Below are 15,814 nucleotides of genomic sequence, written 5' to 3' on the forward strand. Positions count from 1 at the left end.
CATTGTGGCTGCCGCCATTTTTGTTTGGATTTGTTTACCTTCTATAATTGAAACTTTGTAGCCTTGAGTGGAGGCCTAGGCCAGCCAGCATGTGTGGAAAGCTTGGCTTCTTCTATTGCCAGGAAAACCCAAGCCTCCCTCCTACTCTTTGTGGCTGCAGCCATCTTGGTTGGGGTTAATTTGCATACTCGCTCTGATTGGCTGGTGGGTGTGGCTGATGGGATGTGGGTGTAGCAGAGTGATGCCTTGAATGAATTGTGCCTTGAATGAATTTGTTCTCAGGAAGATCACTTTCAGAAAGGAGAATCTATAGCACTTGAGAATCTTGAGATTGATTCTCTTTTGGACTTCCTGAGAGCCCAAGGGAAAGGTTTTGCACACATGGACCTGTTAGAAGACCACTCATTCAGGACTGATTATACTAGTAAATATGCTTATGCTATTGAAAATGGGGCCCTTTGAATAAAACCTCAAGAATTTGAAATTATTTTTTTAAAATAGATTTTTATTTATTTTATTTTTTATTTTTTATTTTTAATAAATTTTTATTGTTCATATTATTACAAATGTTCCTCTCTCCCCCACTCCGTTGCTCTCCTCCACCAGGTTCCCACCCCACCCTCTGCCCTTTCCCCATCCCCCATTGTCCTCATCCATAGGTGCACAGTTTATGTTCAGTCTCTTCCCACATCCCCCTCTACCCTTTTCCCCAAGAATCGTCAGTTCACTCCCCTTCCATACCTCTGATTCTATTATATTTAACAGTTAATATTGTTCATCAGATTTTTTTTTAATTTTCTTGGTTTTTAGATTCACTTGTTGATAGTTACGTATTTGTTGTTCATAATTTTTATCTTTATTTACTTTCTCTTCTGAAAGAACCCCCTTCAACAATTCATATAATTCTGGTTTGGTGGTGATGAAATCCTTTAGCTTTTTTTTTTATTAGTGAAGCTCTTTATCTGACCTTCGATTCTGAGTGATAGCTTTGCTGGATAGATTATCTTTGGCTGTAGGTTCTTACTATTCATCACCTTGAATATTTCTTGCCATTCCCATCTGGCCTGCATGGTTTCTGTTGAGAAATCAGCTGACAATCCTATAGGTGCTCCTTTATAGGTAACTACCTTCTTTGCTCTTGCTGCTTTTAATATTCTCTCTTTGTCTTTTGCTCTTGGAATTTTAATTATGATTTGCCTTGGTGTGGTCCTCTTTGAATTCCTTTTGTTTGGAGTTCTGTGCACTTCCTGGACTTGTAAGTCTAATTCTTTCACCAGGTGGGGGAAGTTTTCTGTCACTATTTCTTTTTCTTTTTCTTTTTTAAAAAAATATATTTTATTGATTTTGTACAGAGAGGAAGGGAGAGAGATAGAGAGTTAGAAACATCGATGAGAGAGAGTCATCGATCAGTTGCCTTTTGCACATCCCCTACTGGGGATATGCCCGCAACCAAGGTACATGCCCTTGACTGGAGTCGAACCCGGGTCCCTTCAGTCCCCAAGCTGACGCTCTATCCATTGAGCTAAACCGGTTTTGGCTGTCACTATTTCTTTCAGTATGTTTTCGATATCTTGCTCTCTCTCATCTTCTGGGACCCCCATAATTCTGATGTTGGTTCGCTTGAAGTTGTCCCAGAGTTTTCTTACATTAGCTTCAATTTTCTGGATTCTCTTGCCTTCTAGCTTCTGCAGAGGAGTGTCTTCTGGCTCTTTATGTTCCAAATCTTTGACTTGATTCTTGCGATCTTCCATTCTGTTTTTAAGACTCTGTATAATATTTTGTATTCCAGACAACGTATTCTTTATTTCTTGTTGATCCCTTATCATTTCTTGTTGATCCCTTATCATTTCTTGTTGATTCATTATTAATTCTAGTTGATCACTTTTCATATCCTCATAGGTCTTATCGATCTTTTCTAGGAAATTCTTGAAAAACCTTATAAGCGTAGATATGAACTCTATATCAAGTCGCTTTTTGTCCTCCATTTCTTTCCTTTGTGATCTATTTCATTGTCCCATTTCGCAGCTACAGATGGGGCGGAGTTTCAGGGTGGAGCCTACAGCCTTGGCTTCAGTCAGCCAGGGTCCTTCAGTACTCGCTGCAAGCGCCTCTGAGAGAAAGGTGCCCTCGATTTTCGCCTGCTGCCAAACAGTCTATGCTTTCCCTCAATGAGCCCGGTATTGGGGTTCAGTTCAGTTGGAAGTGGGATTGGAGGTGGCTTTCAGAGCAGTTTGGAGCCCCTGTCTCTTTCCCACCAGAGCACTTCCACCGCACAGCCGACCATCCCTTCTCTGCGCGCAATGTGCGTGCCTCCGGGACCTCCTTTCTCTGCTCCCACGGGGTTCTGCCTTACAGCCCAGCTCCCTCTGTTTGATCCTGTGTCCTTGGGGTCTGGCCTAGAACTGGGGTTCAGAGCAGTCGGAACTGGGGCCCAACACAGTTGGAGCTTTTATCTCCTTCCTGCTAGGGAATGCCAGCCAGGCACTCAGCCGCCCTCCTCTCTGGCTCAGTCCTCTCCGTGCGCGCTGCGTATTTCCGTACCTTAGGCTTTTACAGCTCCTCCACGCTTCCTTCTGGTTTTCTCCTTGCTTCTCGTTGTAGAATTTCCAGTCAGTCGACTTTCCTGTAGTTCTGCATAATGTCCATTTTATAATTTAGTTGTATTTTATTGAAATTGTTGTGTGTGGCTGCGGCTAGGTGTTTACCTGGGCAGCCATCTTGGATTCTCCTAAAATAGATTTTTATAAATAACTTACTCAAAGATTTTGACCCACTACATAAAGAATCACACTCCTTAAGAAAAATATACAAGTTTGGTAAGAGTTTAAATACTGAGAGAGTCAAGCCTAATGCCAAGTCTTGAGATTTCTACTGCTTCAGTTCCAAAGGACCAGCAGATAACAATTTTGGTACATAAAATTCCACTATGCTGTATAGTTCCTTTCTCCTGGCTCAGACAGCTTTATTCTGCTTCATTAACCCTTTCTTGGTGCTTTGATGGATCTTTGAATCCAGTTTCTAGATTTTTGGATTTTCTTTAATAAGAAACTTTACAATCATTTCCTTGGAATTTGTGCAGATAAAAACAAATGGAGACTCAGATTTTTGACTTATGTTTGGATCCTGATCTTTAAGTTGATTCTGGGACAAGCAGTCAATTAGGTCCACACAGCCCAGAAGAAAATTTGATGGATAGTCATTGGGAAATTCCACATCTTTCCCACAAAGAAAACGATATGCAGTCTGGAGTTGAGACTTCTTGAGAGGAGGGTCTTTTGGCTGTGGCTGCTATCCAAGGTTGTCCTCTGTGAGGGGGTGTACCAGCTTCTTTCCTCCACCCTTTTAATTCCTCTGGCAAACAAAGAAGCACAGGGCTGATGCATAGAGAAGCACCAGTCACCATCAAAGCCTTCCTAAATTTTTTTGTCCTAAATTTGCAACTGGTACCAATATGAGTTGAACTCTGGTTCTGATCCTGCTGAATGGAAAGCCTTCTTCTGTGTGGCTGCACCTCTCCGATCTATCCACTGGGGAGGGGACAGAACCAGGTTGGGATTCACCAGAATTCCCAAAGACTCTTCAGAAGATCTATTCAATTTTGTCAGTGATTGGTTCAAGATTCCACTGGCAATGGCCTGTATTGTCTTATATAGTTTGATATAATACTCGGCTTGTGGATTTTCATCTTCCATGAGCTTCCTGCCTGCAAAATCAATGGTGATCTTCTTAGAAAGTCAAGAGGCATGTCAAAATTCTCTCAGCTCCTCCTCTTGCTTCTGCAAAGTTTCCTGGTCAATCTTGGATAACCACTGGTTAGAGTCACTGGCAAAGTAATCTGACTCATCACCAATTACTTGGGTCATTTGAATACTAGTTCTATCAAACTCTGTCTTTATGCTTAATAGCTTTCTCCAAACCAGACTTAAATCAAAACTCTTAATGAGGAAGAAGGTCTTTGGTAGAGAGGTCCACTTTTCCAGAATTATCCATCCCTGACATTAGCTTCTTGAGCAATTTCTGGCTCTTGTTTGAGTCACGTTGTAAAATATCCTGTTCTTCACAAGTACATGCCAGAGTACCACAGAATAAGAAAGGGCACAGACTATACGCCCGCAGATCATACAGTTAATGATCAGTTTGTGCTTCTGGCCCAGGCAATCACAAGAGTGGTGACCTGGGATCAGGACTGCAAACTTGTCTTGTCCCTCTTTTGTGTATAAATGGACAAACTTTGATTTCTTCTTTAAGGAGTTGTTATTCTCTTGTGCCTTGGCCAAATCAAAAGGTGTTTTGACCTCTATGATTGTGTCAGGTTCAGCAAATGCAAGAACTTCCTGTCTGTTTCTCCCTTTCCTCCTACTTCTCTTTAGCTGGTCTCCTGATCTCTGCCCATGTAAAATTTCATCTTTTTTGAAGGACTGCTGCAGAACATCAAAAATTAACTTCTGATCATTCTTTTGCCATTTGTTCATAAGCTTTTCTATGAATTGACCTTTTTTGCCCTAATTTCCCTGAAGGAAGTCAGTAACATATTCTCATATCTCTTCAGGACTCTCAATTGACAAAACATACTGCATGATCTCACTGACACCCAGGTCAAAAGTTTTCCACAAATGCTGGGTACACTATGGACAAACTTTGTCTTCTTCTTTAAGGAGTTGTTATTCTCTTGTGTCTTGGCCAAATCAAAAGGTGTTTTGACCTCTATGATTGTGTCAGGTCAGTTTGGAGCCCCTAACTGCCCCAGCACCACCATTTTCCCCAGTGGGAACCAGCTGAGCAGAGAAAGCCTAGAGCCCTGTGCCAGACTAGTTCTCATCACAATATTATTTGCTCACATGAGTTCCGCCAGGCTGCACTGCCCTGCTGTAGCATCCTCTCACCTTCCACCTGTGCTGTTATTATTATTTTTAAATAATAATATATTTTTATTAATTTCAGAGAAGACGGGAGAGGGAGAGAGAGGTAGAAACATCAACGATGAGAGAGAATCATTGATCAGCTGCCTCATACATGCCCCACACTGGGGATCCAGCCCGCAACCAAGGGCATGGGTCCTGATTGGGAATCAAACCCTGACCTCTTGGTTCATAGGCCAATGCTCAACCATTGAGCCATGCTGGCTGGGGAAGAATTTGAAATTATTTAACCTGTGAGAAAAGCAAAGGAAGGAAAGGAATGTAAAAAGATACAGCTTGGTACATAGAGAGCAGTTACTCTCTATCTCATTGAAAACATCCTATATAATAAAAAAGTATATGCAAATTGACTGTCACTCCAACACACAAGATGGACATCACCATATGGTCAAAGATGGCCACTACAAAATGGCTGGCAGGGGAGGGCAGTTGTGGGTGACCAGGTCTGCAGGGGAGAGCAGTTGGTGGGGGGCGGGTGGGAGAGAACTAGGCCTGCAGGGAAGGGCAGTTAGGGGCAATTGGGCTAGCAGGGGAGCAGTTAAGCATCGATCAGACTGGTAGGAGAGTGGTTAGGGAGTGATCAGGCTGGCTGGCAGGCAGAAGCAGTTAGAGGCCATCTGGCAGGCAGGCAGATGAGTGGTTGGGAGTCAGGAGTCCTAGATTGTGAGTGGGCAGTAAGACATCCCTTGAAGGGACCCAGATTGGAGTGGTGCAGGCTGGGCTGAGGGAACCCCCGCCCCCCCCCCCCCCCGCACAAATTTCATGCATTGGGCCTCTAGTAATAGAAATCAATATAATGGGTGTAGACCAGAAGGCTAAACAGTTCTACCATTGGAATGTACCATAAGTCATTTTTTGGGGAAGGATTTAATAAAAGTAACCTGGTTTGATAATAAAATTTTCAAGCTTTGGGAGAACGCTAGTAACATACTTTCTTTGCTTGATCAAAGGTAGGCCAGAATAAAAGGAACACATAGAGTGAAAATTATTTTTAATAAAGTTTACTTGATTTGAATATCTGGGAGAGGAGTTGCTTATTGATTATAGTAATATGATGGGCTCTATTTTCAAATAAAGTTCTGATTTCTTCACTTATTGGCTATATAGCCCTAGGATATTTTTTAATGGTCTCGAATTTTCAGTTTCCATATCTGTAAAACAGTACCTACTTCTTAGGAGAATGAAGATTAAATTAGATAATATGAATGGTTAAATGTAAGCTGCTTTGCATGCTGCTGGCACCTACTAATTGCTCAGTAAGTAATAACTATTAGCCAAAACCTGTAGGGAATTTCAGTAAAATAGGTTCACTCATTAGAGCTTATGTGAAGCCTTTGCCTTTGACAGCCTCTAATATTCCAGTTTTCATTCAGCTCATTCAAGTTGTATTGAAATGCATAGTAGCAAGTCAGTGAATCTTTCATCCCTTCAATGTAGCACAATGGAGAGAATAGTAAATTGGTGCTTTAGAGTCTCTGGTTTGCCCCCTTTGGTCTGCTACTAACCAGCAGTGGGTCATGGGCAAATTACTGCACTACAGAATCATATGCCAAGAAATGAAGCTTTTGGTCAAAACCATCTGTGTGCAAGGGGCATGTTAGTGTAAATGGATAAGGTTGTAGGAGTATACTTATGGTTAAGAATGACACCTGTTTTTGTTCATCAGTTTATGTTGTTCATTATTTCCTCTAGATGTATGAGATCATGTGATCCAAGAAACACACTTGTAGAGAAAAAAAAGCAGCGATCATACTCTCAAACCTTAGAGGGAAAGTAGGGGAGGGTGGGGGTAAGGGGGAGAGATCAAAGGACTTATGTGCATGCATATGGGCCTGGCCAGTGGCCATGGGCAACAGGGGAGTGGGGGCATATGTGGGGAGGGGTTTGGGATGGGAATGGGGGGGATGAGGACAATTATGTAATACCATAATTAATAAAATTAAAAAAAAAAGAATGACACCTGCCCTATTACACAGCCTACAAAAAGCCTGTGTTGGCTTAGCAGCCATGAAACCCAAGTCCCGGTGGTAGATGCATATCAAGCTGGACTTCCAATGTATGCTCCCACATGTAGGACTTAGAGCTTTATTTATGCTCCATAAATCTTATTCTTTGGATACATTTCATTCTGTGGGAACCCTTAACAGGACCCTCGTGATCAGGGCCCACTCAGGGTCCAGTTTCTGGAGAAGGCCACACACTAAAATGAAGAGAAAGAGTAGAAAAGAGTTAATTTGGGACAAATGGGGGGCCAGGCGGGAGTCAACCTCTAGTGGAAAGACTCTCTAGGCTCTGGCCTTGCTATCCCTTTTATTGAGGCTGCTATGGGATACACCCATTACCCTTAAGCAGCTTTGGGAAATACCCATAACCATTAGGCAGGTAATAAGTGGATTATCATAACAGTAAGGATTTATATGATTACAAGATGGAGAAGTTGCCTCAGTTACTATTGTCTTAATTAGGTAGGGTGTGGTTGGTTCTGACCTTTCAGAGCTTCAAGGTTGACCAGCCTCTTTCTATTAGTGGGACAATGATTGGTTTCCGGCATCATCCCTTAAAAAAACACACTTTAATTTGATGCCCTCTTGAATTTTCTGTTATTAATAGTTGAAAAAAGATCCTTTCATATAATACTTATAATAGACCAAATAATACAAAAAAGAAAAAATGCAAATATAAGGACATAAGAAGATCTGTCAGAAAAAGAATTAAAATTATGTTGACAGATTTCTTTTCCTTTAGGAACAGATGAAACTTTTCTAAAAGATGGACCTGGTTGGTGATATGTAGTCAACATTTAATAAAATGAATATGGGCAGAAGGCACTTGTGGTTCCATCAGATTCTGATAAAAATACATCTAAGAATTGATATGATTTTTCAGCCTGCAAATTTACATTTGTCAAAGAAGACCTTCTATAAGGGTTCCAGAAGGGTTCTGATCCTGTCTGCCTCCCTTGTCTTGTTATAGTGTAAGCTTTCAAGATGAAGTAGGAACTGCTAATTAGCACAGACATCAATCTTCACCTTTTAACTCTAGCAGAAGAACCCACTCGAGTTTGTGAAGTCTGCAAAAGGTAATTGCCCATTTTTCTTAAGTTACAAAAAGTGAAAAGTGTCTTAAGGTTAACTTTCTGTTTCCTGGAAATCTCACAGTAGAAGTCTTGAGGCAGCCACATTCCCTCTGAACTGAGAGCTGGATAGGATTGGTGGTCTAGTCACTTTTAGGGTGCTCCAGTCGATAATTGAGAACATTGCAAAAGCATCATTGCTCATCTAAATACTTTAGAAAGTTTCAGTTTCCCTCATGGGGCAAGAGAGGCAAATGAGTGCTCATTATCACTGTACATGCTTCTGCCAATTAGGCACATTCTGAAGCATCACCAGAAGTCAGGATAAGTCTTTCTGCAGCGTGAGTCAGGGGTATCCCATGCCTAATTAGCTACAATTGAATTATTCAGCATCAAATAGGGAGCCAGTTAGGACTTCCAATTCTAATTCAGAAATGTTTCTGTTTTACATTGCAATAAAAATAACATTCTGGAGCAAAAGAATGAGATAAGACACAGTTACAGGAAATGCTGGGGGAATAATTACTAAGAAGTGAAATTAGAAAGCTTTAGATGGATGGGTGAAACCTGACTGGAATAAACATAGCCTTCCTCTCAATAAATTGTTGAGAAAATGTTCCTCATGAAGAGAGTAAAATCCTTAGCCTTGTAGGTCATGATTATTCCAGGAATGGTCCAGTTAAAAAAAAATATTTTATTGTTTAAAGTATTACAAATAGTAGTGCATATGTCTCCTTTTTCCCCCATTGACCTTCCCTCAGCATCCCCCCACCCCACCCCCGCACATACCCTCACCTAATTCCCCCAGCGTCTTGCATCCATTGGTAATGTTTATATGCATGCACAAAAGTCCTTTGGTTGATCTCTTACCTCCCCCACTCAACCCTTCCCAGCCTTCCTGCTGTAATTTGACAGTCTGCTCCATGCTTCTCTGCCTCTGTATCTATCTTTTTGTTCATAGATTATAATGTTCTTTATTATCCACAAATGAGTGAGATCATGTGGGATTTTTCTTTCCTTGCCTGGCTTATTTCACTTAGCATAATGCTCTCCAGGTCCATCCATGCTGCTGCAAATGGTAAAAATTCCTTTTTTATGGCAGTATAGTATTCCATCATGTAGATATACCATAGTTTTCTGATCCACTCATCTGCTGATGGGCATTTAGGCTGTTTCCAAATCTTAGCTATGGTGAATTGTGCTGCTATGAACATAGGGGTGCATATATCCTTTCTGATTGGTGCTTCTGTTTTCTTGGGATATATTCCTAGAAGTGGTATTACTAAGTCAAATGGGAGTTCCATTTTTAAATTTTGAGGAAATACTGTACTGTTTTCCACAATGGCTGCACCAGTCTGCATTCCCACCAGCAGTGCACAAGGGTTCCTTTTCCTCCACATCCTTGCCAGCACTTGTTGTTTGGTCTAGTTTAAAATATATATATATATATATATATATATATATATATATATATATATATATAGTTTATTGATTTTAGACAGTAAGAGAGAGGGAGATAGAAACATCAATGATGAGAGAGAATCATTGATTGGCTGCCTCCTGCATGCCCCTACTGGGGATTGAGCCTGAAACCCAGGCATGTGCCCTTGGCTGGAATCAAACCTGGGACCCTTCAGTCTGCAGACCTTATCCATTGAGGAAAACCAGCTAGGGCTGGTCTAGTTTTTATAAGACTGGTTTAATTCTGAATGGGATGGGGTTCGGCATTTAATTCTCACTTGATATTAGTTTGAATCTCCAGTGAGACTTAGCCAAGTAGTGCCAGGTGGAAAGGTGTTTCTGGCAAAGCATAGTGTATTTTAATGGTGTCAGTTATGAGTCTATTAAACTAAGGAGATTTCAGTTTAAATAATGATAATGTTAATGAAACTATGTTCTTTCTTAACTGGTGAAAATATGAATGATTTTCTTTACAGTGGCACAGGTTCTGTCATTAATGACAGAGATGGTTACTAAAAGAGAAACACTACTAAAAGAGAAACACATAAATCACATCACTCCTACGCCCAAAAGCCAATCAGAGTGAGTATGCAAATTGAACCAAAAACATGGCGGCAGGCCTGCCCCACAGCTGCTCCCAGCCCGTGGGAGTCAGAGGAGTCAGGTGTCAGCGCCTGAGGCTGGCTGCAGCCACGGAGACCGAGAAGCCGCCTGCCCCGTGATCCCAGGCCGCAGCCAGCAGCAGAAGCCTCATGACCACCTGCCCCACGTCCTGGGGGAGACTGAGAAACCCGGCCCCAGCTCCTGAGGCTGGATGTGACCTGGGAGACGAAGACGATGCCTGCCCCGTGATCCCAGGCAACAGCCAGCCAGAGAAGTTGCCCCCACTGCATCCGAAGGAAGATGGTGAAGCTGCCTGCCTGCTTACGGTCCAGGCGCCAACACCTACAGCCGGCTACAGCCTGGTAGACGGAGAAGTCGCCCACCCCTCAGTCCCAGGTACCAGCACCTGCGGCTGGCTGTGGCCTGGGAGATGGAGAAGTCGCCCACCCTACGGTCCCAGGCGCCAGCATTTGTGGCTGCAGCACAGGCAAAGCCACCCCCACCATTCTCTGAGTCTGCAGCCAGCCTGGGCACCTATGTCAATCAGAGGGAGGGAAGCCCGGATCCCGGGTGCCTGTGGCTGGCTGGAGGAGGGAATCCTGGGTCCCAGGTGCCAGGCCGAGGCAGAGGTCGTTAGGGGCAATCAAGCCATCAGGGGAGCAGTTAGACACCATCAGGCTGGCAGGCAGAAGCAGTTAGGGGCAATCAGGCAGGCAAGGGAGCAGTTAGGAGCCAGAAGTTCTGGATTGTGAGAGCTATGTCCAACTGCCAGTTATCCCACGAGGGGTCCCAGATTGGAGAGGGTGCAGGCCAGGCAGAGGGATACCCTCCCTGTCACACACCCCCCCCCCTTACCATGCACAAATTTTGTGCACCGGGCCTCTAGTAATGAATATAAAATACCTCCATTTCAGGTGTTGGGAAGGAGAAGGTAGGGAATCCCATGACAATTCAGAGTTTCAGAACTGGCATCTGGAATGATCAGACTCTGATCTTCAGAACCAATTTGATTGCTCCCTATCTAGCTAGAGCAGCTTGGTAAGAGAGAAATGCCTAAGTTGTCTGTATCTTAACCACAATGTCTAAAATTGTGTATTGAAGGTTTCTATTTACATAATTACATTTGAATATACTTATCCTAATTCATGAAGTAGTGCTATCCTGAGTGCACTGTGTAGCCAAGGACTCTGAACTAGTTGGCATTCATCTCATATAGGCTAAGAGATGACACTTTTCTGAACCTGGTCTGTGTCAGAACACTTTACTGACTCAGCTAACCCTCATACTGTCATTAAAGGGTAATAGTGTATTAGTTTCATATTTCCATTGCAACAGAATATTCATTTATTATCTTAAAGATCTGGAAGCCAAAAGTGCAAAATGGGTCTTCTGGGTTAAAAATCAAGGTGTTGGAAGGACTGCCTTCCTCTGGAGCCTCTAGGGGAGAATCCATCCCTTTTCTTGTCCGGTTTGCTGTGAGACAACATGCCATGTAACAGCGGCAGCAGCTTCTTTCATCTCGTGTTTACAGTGTCTCTCAATTACATCACTTTCTTTTGAGCCTGATTTAATCTGTTGTTTTGTATACTAACATGCCATACAGGTGTGTGGCCTAGGAACCATAGGCTACAGCACATAATGTAGGTGTGCAGTAAGCTGTTCCATCTAGGTTTGTGTAAGCATACTCTTTAATGTTCTCACAACAACATTAGCTAATGTTGGCTAATGACACATATATCTGTCATTAAAAGACTCATGATTGTATATGCTGACTCTTTCTTCCTCATGGCCATATTGTAGCTTAAGCCACCACTGTCCCTGTTACCCAGACAGCAATTTGTTCACTTTTGTCCCTGCTTCTCCTATTGCATCGCTACAATCTACTTTTCCAAAGATCAATTAGAATGATTTTTAAAAAAGAAAATTCATATTAGATCTTATTACTCTTGCTTTAAACACTTCAGGAGCTTCCACTGTACTCAGTATACATTTTAATTCTGTAACAAGTTCTGAAACCTCTTGCAAGGTCTGGTCCCAGACTTACCTCATGCTCCCTTCCCTTTTGCTCACTGTTCTATTACCAGTTTTCTTCTTAACCTGTAAATGCATGAAGTTCTTTCCAGCCTTGGGCCCTTGCACATGCTGTGCCCTCTGCTCTGTGTGTTTGTCCCTCTTGCTCTTCACATGGCTCTCAGCTGGCCAGGCAACTTAAACAAGTTCCTCCCTCCTCGTTATTTTTACCACAGCCCGCTGTTGTTGTCTTTTCTTCATAATTTGTACTATCTGTATGTTTCCTGAAGGCACAGTGCCTGGAACATAGGAACTACACAATGAGAATTTTAAAAAAATCCCAGCTTGTAGAAAAGGGACCAATTATTCAGCCAGAAGAGAGAATACTTTCCTCTCACATTGCAGGGGAGACCAGAAGAGCTGGACTAATTGAAAGAATTCACAGTGCACTTAGTTGGGCATCTGGTATAGAAGAAGCTGCTGTTACTTTCTTTACTTTTATTTCAATGCTTCTACTGATTATTTTATTCAGAAAAAATAACAAAAGAAGAAGACAGAGACAAAAATCCCATCATTTGCTATATCTATCAGCTTTCAATTTGGCCCTTATGTCCAGAAGTATTTCATGCAAAACTCCATCTTCCAGGCCTTTTAAAGAATCTTACTGTCTTCTTTGCTGGTTTTAAGTTTGTGGTCTTGGAAGCTCTGAAGTTTCTTTCCATAATTCATACCATTTAACATTTCCCTTGTCTTCTGGGATATCAGCTTTTTTCTTAATTTCTCTTTCAGCACAGGATCCAATCTTTATCATGTTTTCCTCTCCTGTTGCTTTACTTTTTGCTTTTATATGATCTGCTTCATTTCATCTGATAAAACAGCTACTTGAGGCAAATAAAACCATTTTCCAATCTTGAAAGAATGGTTCCCATTGTTCTCTTAGTCCAATTGCATCTGAATGTCCAACAAGTCCATCTGAATTTATAGCAAGGCTAGAGGCCTGGTGCATGAAATTCATGCAGGGGGGGGGGGTTCCCCTCAGCCCAGCCTGCACCATCTTCAATCTGGGACCCCTTGAGGGATGTCCGACTGCCTGCTAAGACCAAATCCTGGTGGGATCAGTCCTAAAGGAGCAGTCGGACATCCCTCCACAATCTAGGACTGCTGGCTCCCAAATGCTCTCCTGCCTGCTTGATTGCCCCTAACCACTTCTGCCTCCCAGCCTGATCACCCCCTAACCACTCCCCTGCCAGCCTGTTCGACACCTAACTGTTTCCCTGCTGGCCTGATTGCCCCTAACTGCCCTCCCTTGCCTGCCTGATCAACCCTAACTGCTCTTCCCTGCTGGCCTGGTAGCTCCCAACTGCCCTCCTTTGCAAGCCTGGTCCCTCCCAACTACCCTCCCCTGCAGGCCAACCTAAGGCAGCCATCTTGTGTCCACATGGGGGTGGCCATCTTTGACCACCTAGGGTCGGCCATCTTGTGTGTTGGAGTGTTGGTCAATTTGTATATTACTTCTTAAATATTTAGGATATGTTATTTAGTCAGATGTTAGGGCAATTCTTGAATCAGACAATTTGACAGCTGTGAGCTGGTCTGGAGGATTAAGGCCCTCATCAGCTTCCTGGAGTGCTCAGTGCAAAAGTCCATTGCCAAGTGCATGTATGTAGGTTTTTGTTTTTTAATCCATTTCAATCATTCTGAGTCTTGAAATTTCATCAAAGTTTGTTACACTCCATCATATTCCAACAATATCAAGTTGGGTTTCTTCTCCTTCTTCTCCTTCTTCTTCTTCTTCTTCTTCTTCTTCTTCTTCTTCTTCTTCTTCTTCTTCTTTTTTTTCTTCTTCTTCTTCTTCTTCTTCTTCTTCTTCTTCTTCTTCTTCTTCTTCTTCTTCTTCTTCTTCTTTCCTTCTCTTTTCTTTGCTCTTTTTCTTTTTATTCTTGACCTTAGTTGATTTGAGCACAGGTTTGGTGGACTTCACATAGGAATCTTCTGCCATGGTTCTGGGGATGCTTCTGTAAAAAGGTGGGAGCTGGCTCAGGATAAAATAGCTCAACTGGTGCAGGAAAGAGCAAGGAGGAACCCAAGCTTGAAAGTGCAGGCACGTGCACACACACACCCACACACACTGGAGGCAGCATGGGCGCCTCTGCCTCTGCTCAAAGCTGTTGTTATTTTCATAAATGGATTAGGTAGTGTTTAAATGAAAAACTTCATACTTATTTATGTCTGTCAGATGCATTTTAATTTTTTTTTAAGGTATAACAGATGGGAAATTTGTCTCAAGTACAGTGCTTTCAATCCCACTTCTAGGCCTTTGTGTGGATCAAATCTGTCAGAGGACTCCCTCCCTCTTACTCGCAGGCAGCTTTCTCCCTGGCTCCTGGTGTCCTCAAGAGCTAGTAGCCCTAATTGGACAGAGACCACTGCTTATTTAACTTTAATAGTAGGTCTGCTTGTTATTAAACATAATTAATCTTCATTAAAGTAATTTATTAAAATCATATGCTATTCTGATTCCTTGAGGGTCTGTTTCCTTAGGTCTTTATGATTCTGTTCTAAATTCACTTAATTTTATCTTAAAGGGCATTTCCTTCCTTACTTTGTCTTTAGTTAAAATATGATAAAGAGCTTTTGGAAGGAAATAAATGGGAAGCAAATTTCTCTGACTTTGTTTCTTGAATATAGTTGGTTGTGTTTCCTTATGCTTGTTATTTTAACTAAGAGATAAATTAATGACAAAGGAAGACTTGTTTCCTTGGCTTGGTAGCAGTTTTTCAGTTTAGAACAGGCCCCGTTGGTTTGTTTTTACTGCCACATGGCCTTGGCTCACCAGTTTACAGTCAAAACAGGACTAGTAAGTCATCATTTCTCTGCTGGAGTCAATGGGGATCAATTTTCCAGCCTCTAGAAACGTCCTCCACAAATCTCTGAAACTACTTTGCAGAAAACTCTCTAGCCTGGTTCAATCAGTATGCTTCCAAAGTTTATCATCTGCCTTGACACCTGAAGTTACTCTTGCTCACAGACTAAGCTGCTCTGGCTGGCCTGCTTCCAGGAGAACATTCTCTGAAGATAGTTTCTGGCTGGAAGGGCTAGTAAGTATTAACCTGTTCACATTCTGTTCCCTAGTGCCAATATAATAAACCATGTGGCTTTCATAGGCATATAAACTGAAGTTGCTGGCAGACATTTTCTTTTGCCACATCAATATGTATAGAATTAACCTTAAGGCATTGCCCCTATTAAGAATGACTCTTAAAATAGAGGGTTATTGCTGGATACATAACTGTCACTCTTTAGAGAGGTCCTTTATTAAGCTCTGATGTTTTGTTTTAATACTTAAGAGGGACTACTTATTTCAGGTTGAGTTTATTGTTTTACATTGTAGTTGTAATGTGAACTCTCTCATACTCAATTAGCTCTACTCAATCAAGATTGTACAAAGGAATTAAGCCCTAATGTCTTAAGGCATTCAATGAATATAATAAATTAACTTGTTGGCTATACCTCTAGAATGGTACTACTAGCTTTGTTCCATTTTTGGAATAATTGAGGGGAAAAAAAGCCATGACAATAGTTTTCTATAGGACTCAGTTCTCCAGTAGCATTCTGATCAAGACTTAAGGGAATCTAGTCTCTACTTGAGAAGCATGACTGTATGGAATCAAATCTTTGTGAGGTACTCAAATGCCTGTGTTGGATATGCAGCCTCCAGTGTTTATACTTAATGTATTTCCTTCCAGAA

The 15,814-nt window shown here is 42.0% G+C and overlaps 2 pseudogenes; both read right to left on the bottom strand.

Annotated features, from left to right (window-relative positions):
* Window positions 1-2,952: 2,952 nt before the first annotated feature.
* Window positions 2,953-4,622, bottom strand: LOC118730110 (annotated as a pseudogene).
* An 8,015-nt stretch (window positions 4,623-12,637) lies between these two features.
* LOC118730117 lies at window positions 12,638-14,065 on the bottom strand (annotated as a pseudogene).
* Between the last annotated feature and the right edge of the window lie 1,749 nt (window positions 14,066-15,814).

The sequence above is a fragment of the Pipistrellus kuhlii genome, unplaced genomic scaffold (genome assembly GCF_014108245.1).
Source record: "Pipistrellus kuhlii isolate mPipKuh1 unplaced genomic scaffold, mPipKuh1.p scaffold_m20_p_1, whole genome shotgun sequence".
Taxonomy (NCBI): domain Eukaryota; kingdom Metazoa; phylum Chordata; class Mammalia; order Chiroptera; family Vespertilionidae; genus Pipistrellus; species Pipistrellus kuhlii.